Source organism: Embiotoca jacksoni, unplaced genomic scaffold (genome assembly GCF_022577435.1).
Source record: "Embiotoca jacksoni isolate LCO1_2020_lvr unplaced genomic scaffold, fEmbJac1.0.p SCAF_10, whole genome shotgun sequence".
NCBI classification, from domain to species: Eukaryota; Metazoa; Chordata; class Actinopteri; family Embiotocidae; genus Embiotoca; species Embiotoca jacksoni.
In genome coordinates, this window is record NW_027185230.1 from 11,681,012 (window position 1) to 11,686,678 (window position 5,667).

A 5,667-nucleotide genomic window follows, 5' to 3' on the forward strand; every position below is an offset into this window, starting at 1 on the left:
CTGATCGAGCCGGGTTCTGTCTGACTCAGAAGTCCGGAGGAAAAACGTCACAATCTTATCCTTAAACACTGTGACGGTAAACGCGTAATAGAAGAGTGAATGAACAAATACGTAAGCAAATAAATAAAGTGTGACATTTAAAATGTTGAGTCTTTAATAAATTTACAGTTTTAAAAAGCCAGTTTTTTTTTTGTTTTTTTTTTTAAATTGTCATTACGGCTTGTTGAGTGTGGATTAAAGGGGAAAATGCAGATTTTGTGTTTTACATTCATGTTTTATTCTGTGGGTATGACGGGGGGACGCAAACACCTTGAGGAACTGTATTTTAATCGTTGATTTTGTGGGTCTGCCATAACTTTTATTTGTATTACACGTAGCTGAAAATAACTGGATTGGCAGCTGATGCAGGGGTGTGTAATCATCACTGTTCCCTCAAGGTTTCATCAGGCATCACCTAAAAACATCTCGCTGAACAATGACTGGTTATCATTCAGCACAGTTTTCACAGCAGGAAACCACAAACATCGTAATAGAGTAAGTCATCGGGTCTTGAATAACCCAGCTCCACGCAGCCAATAAAAAGAGCATTTCTAGGAATAACAAAGAAGCCCGGATATGTTTCGACCACAAATCCAGCGACCAACAAAATCAACACAAAACCTGGGGAAAGAGCGGCGCTTCACATCGATGCCGCACACGTCGATGCTGCACAATACGACGTAACAGCACAGCCGAATTAACACGATCATCAAATGCTGTTCAAAACAGCAACCATTCATCAACCGTTCACCTCGCTAACAGAAACAACACAGAGAAGCAGCAGATGTGTTTACAGAGACGTCTAGGAGCCCGTGGGGTGAACCGATGGAGGCCGGATTATGAAGGGCCGGCGGGGAGGACGGAGGAGGTCGTGTCCAAAATCTGACTGTATCAGAACCTTTAATTAAATACAGACGAAGCAGCTGTGTGGTTTTAATTCACCGTATCAGAGTGTTTAAAAGACGTGAACAAAATGCAGAGCTACGAATAGATATAGATCTAGAAACTGTTTAAAGTCGATCCAGTTCTGCGTCGGGGCCAAACTGGGATCCTTTGTTACCCAGAGATTTTTTTTTTTTGTTTTAATTTTTTACAGGAGGTGCTTGATGGGAAACGCACGAAAAATAAACAGGAAGGACTTTACTGTCGGGGTCGACCTGTTTATCCCGAGCAGCCTCGGCTAATTCGGGGCAGGAAGTGCAGCCAAGAAAGAGTCCGAGCCAGACTTCACCGAGGCCGAGAGAGCCGGACGGTACCGAACTGACGACGGGTTTTTTTTTTTTTTCCCTGATGTCTTCGTTTTCTGTCCTGGAGACGCCAAAGCCTCCAGACTAGAAACGGATACAGATCCCAGACATGTGAAAAAGGTGCGAAGATCAACTCTGCAACCATCAGTCGATCGAAAGGAAATCGCCAACTGCAAAAGAGAAAACACCACAATTGTGATAGTTGATGGTACTAAAAACTGAGTATTGTGGGTGTTGGACTTTTGGATTGTTGCCTAGCGATGGTTGCTAAGCTTTGATCGAACGCTTGTTTTTTGGGGGGGTTTTTCCGACCGTGTTTTTCCTCGTCTTTTACCAACAAGCCATAAATGACTCCTCTGAAACTCAATATTTCCCATAGTTCAACACACACACACACACATGTGATGAGGCACTCGGAGGCCACCTGGGAGAACTGGACAGGTTCCTCCAAAGTGACCTCCAATCATGCATGAACTCCTGCAAAAACACACACACACACACAAGTAGTAAATCCCCTGTAGAAAATCAGCTGATGCGGGCCTCAGCGAGAGTTTCTGTGTTTTTACCTCCGCAGAAAGCACTTTAATGCCCGAGCAGCCTCTTAAAGCAATTATTCCTGGGAATGAGTGTCTGTTTGCAGAACTCAAATCCTCAAATCGCTACTCCCGCTGTAATCCCCTTCATTTCCCGCCTGACAAACATGTGGCACTCGGCTTGTTGCCTTAGCCCCTCTGACGAGGAAACCCAAACACCGGTGACGGACAGACGGAGGCTCCTTATTATTTGTCTTTGACTCGCTTCCTCTCATCACATGGACGAGTTGTTTGTCTGCTCAAAGTGTTGTCGATAAAAGACATCTGACCTTTAGCACGGCGAGCGGTGCCACTGACCTGCCTCGGGTTTGACTGATGAGCCTGAAAACGGCGCAGAATCTGAACTTTTGGAGTGTTTGCGAAGCCTGGAACTTTCCTGATTGTTCCCGGATTAAAGTGGAAATAGATGCTGATTAGTATATTTTGGGGCAGCAGCTGGCGGCCTCGGCGCTGACCGCCTTCGGTCCGTCAGACCTCCTGCAGATCGTCCAGATTATCCATCCGCCTCTGCGTAACACAGACTCAGCTGTTCCGAACAAAGAGTTCATTCAGCTCCGAGCCCGGTTGATCGTTACAGACCTCCGAGGGAACTGCAGATAGAAAAGGTCAACGGAGCAGCGCTCTCTCCGGGACCTGGGTTATTTATTTAAACTGGCGCTGAAAGGATGAGACTCCCGTCTCTGCTGTGGTTGTTGAGAACGGGCTGAAGTCGGCAGCTGAATAATGACACGCAGTGTTTGGAAGGAGGGCTCGAGTCTACACAGAAGGACAATTCGGGTTCAGTAAAACATGAACCCATTTTGTTTGTTATTGTCAGATGTCTATCCGTCTCCTGACACCTGCCAAACCAAAGTGTCATGGCGGCGAAATGTAGGCTTTGCCGCAAGTTTTTGTGACCGCTGGTACGTGAACATTTGTTATTTAACCGTGGACCCGAAACTGGAGAAGAGAAACGTCAGATTTTGGGTCCAATGTTTGGGGGGGAAGAGAAAGAAGTCGCAGGGAGACAGTTCCGGTCATTAGGACGTGTCTCTCACCCTCAGCAACACATGTTGAGGGTGAGAGACACGCCAGTTTGTCTTGTTGTGGAACCCCGTTGCCCTGACGACCACAATTCCCTTCCATTATGACATCACCAGGTGTATACTTAGACCTCTTGGAAAGTGAGGTCATTCCGTTCCAAACCTTGCATCTGCCGACACGATACCGTGAGTGACTGTTTAGATAGATAGATAGATAGATAGATAGATAGATAGATAGATAGATAGATAGATAGATAGATATTTTATTAATCTTGCAAGGAAATTTACATAGACAAACAAAGAAGTCAGTAATACAAGATGAGTTCGAAAGCGAGTCAATCTGCTCAAGGCACCAACAACAGCGCCTGGCAGCAGATTTTCAACACGTTCTCAGGAACGAAAAAGGAAAGGGAAGGAAACGCCAAGAGAAAGAAGCCTTGCTGAGAGAAAAGGAAGCTCTACTCCAACAGGGGGAGGAGCTGAAGGCTGAGCCGCAAAGGGCTGAGGAGCACCGCGTCTCTCAGGAGAAGAGCCTCCCAGAGCTCTCCAACAACCATGAAGTCTGAAGCGCAACACAACAAAGACCTCGGGAACCAGATTGAATATTTGACCGTCGAGCTCCACAAAGAAAAGACCTCGGCAAAGGAACAGCGCGATCTGTATCGCAACGAGAGAGCCAAGTGTTTGGAGCAGCAGAGACTGAGGATCACATTCAGCAGAGAACTAGAAGAAACCCAGAGCCAGCTGGCTGATGAGAGGAGACGGGTGAAGCTGCTGGTGAATAAGCAAAATGAAATGAGGCAGGAGGTTGAAAACATGAGAGTTTTTACACCGTGGCAACCAGAGATATGACGCCGAAAGAACAAAGGGTCACAGCCCTCAACAGCAATTTGAGGCAGAAAGGAGGTCTCACTGTGAAACTGTATCAGCGCACCAGCAGGAGATCCAGAGGCTGAAGGCTGAACGAGAGGCATTCAAGCAAAAAACGAAGCAGCAGATTCCACTCCTGCAAAGAAGACGCCATAATCCTAACCATTACCCCTAACCCTAATCCCTAATTCCTAATCCCTACCCCTAATCCCATCCCTATCCCTAGCAAATAAATAATAAAAAACTATTATACTATATTATTTTGCCTTTTTGTCTCATCACTTGTGACTGTACATTTCAAGCAGGTTCAATTTGGAATAACTTGGTTAAAAAGCGAGAAAAACTCCAAAGCTCTCTTCTTGCAAAATTTAAAAAGCCCTTATTCAGACGACAATTTCACGGTGAACATTTAAAAACAAGGACAATGCTTGCACATATTTAACTAGAATATATTGTCTTGAAAGATGTTGAAAGTTTGTCTTGATATTAAAGTTATTAAAGTTATTAAAAAAGAAGTCCAAATTTGATTCTAAATACAATAGGGGGCCGAGGGGGGGAAGGACAATGATGGACAGGTGAAACTAATCTGGGGGCGGGGCCACCAATCATACAAAGGACAGGAAGTGAAACAAGACAAGACACAAGAGGTGAGTCATTTAAAAAAAAAAAAAAAAAATCAAAACAGGAAGTACAAAACCCAGACTGACCTGAAGACTACAAAGCAGAAAAGTAGTCCGAACCGGAGCAGAACCTCGGAACGTTCACGTACCGGCGGTCACGTTAACGCGCGGAACTTCGGGCGCCAATGTCGATCGAGAGACGACACTCGGGGAACACTTCCCCCGCGAAGGTCGTCGCTTCCCCCTGCTTCCGTTCGACAGGAACACTCGCGTAAACTTTTTTTTTTTTTTTTTTCTCGATCGCACCTCGTACGTATCGAATGCATTGCGTCGAAGCACCAGCGGGCCGCAGCGGGCCGCAGTACGTTGGGTCAGGAGTTGTCCTGAAGGCAGACGCCAGGAAATGCCCGTCACCTAAAGACTGAGCTGGAAGTCATTACTGCGGGATCGAGCCTAAAGGAGCGGGACCCGCGCGCACGTTCGCGACACGCATGTCGGCTTGAAGGCCATTTAGGCGCAGGCGACGTCGAAGACGGGCGGAAGGAAGGATCCCCGGAGGAGGAGGCGGAGATGAAAGTGACTTACAGTTAATGACGTCGGAGAGGAGATCAGAAACCGAAGGCCCCCGTGTGGATCTATCGGGAGTCTATTGGCGCTAATAAGTCTGGTCCTGGCCTCCGGCGACGCCACCAGGAAACGTGTGTTTCTGTTTATCTGATCAGCAGGGTTGGGTTTTTTTTGTTCCCTGTACAGCGCAGTGGAGGTACTCGCAGTTTGTTCGATCATATAGAATTCATAAATAAATCGGAAAAGAGACGAGGCAAAAAAAAAAAAGAAAAAAAAAAAAGGAGATAACTCTGAAGGTTTTTTTTGGGGGGGGGTTTCAGCTTGGATTCTACTTTTGTTGTTCTATCCATCAGTAAATAGCGCTTCTACTTCTTCGCGACAAGGACGTCACTTTATACATTTCTTCTGCCTTTCCATGCCGTACGAAAAGTTTCAGCAGCGACGATTAAATCTCTCGAACCGAGCCGGCAGAGGTTCACCGATTCGATTCATCGTGCGGAGAGACAGCGGTTACGGTTAAATGTCATTCTTCGAGCCGTTTTGAACTCTTTCTGTATTAAACTAAACCGTGATATTTCTCTAATCAGATGCCAGAGTCCAAAAGGAAAAAAATAAAATTAAGTGATTTCACTATTTCTCTTCAGCAGAGAAACAGATTTTGGGTCGAATTTACTGGGAACAGAAAATCTTCAACACGACGTCATTAAAA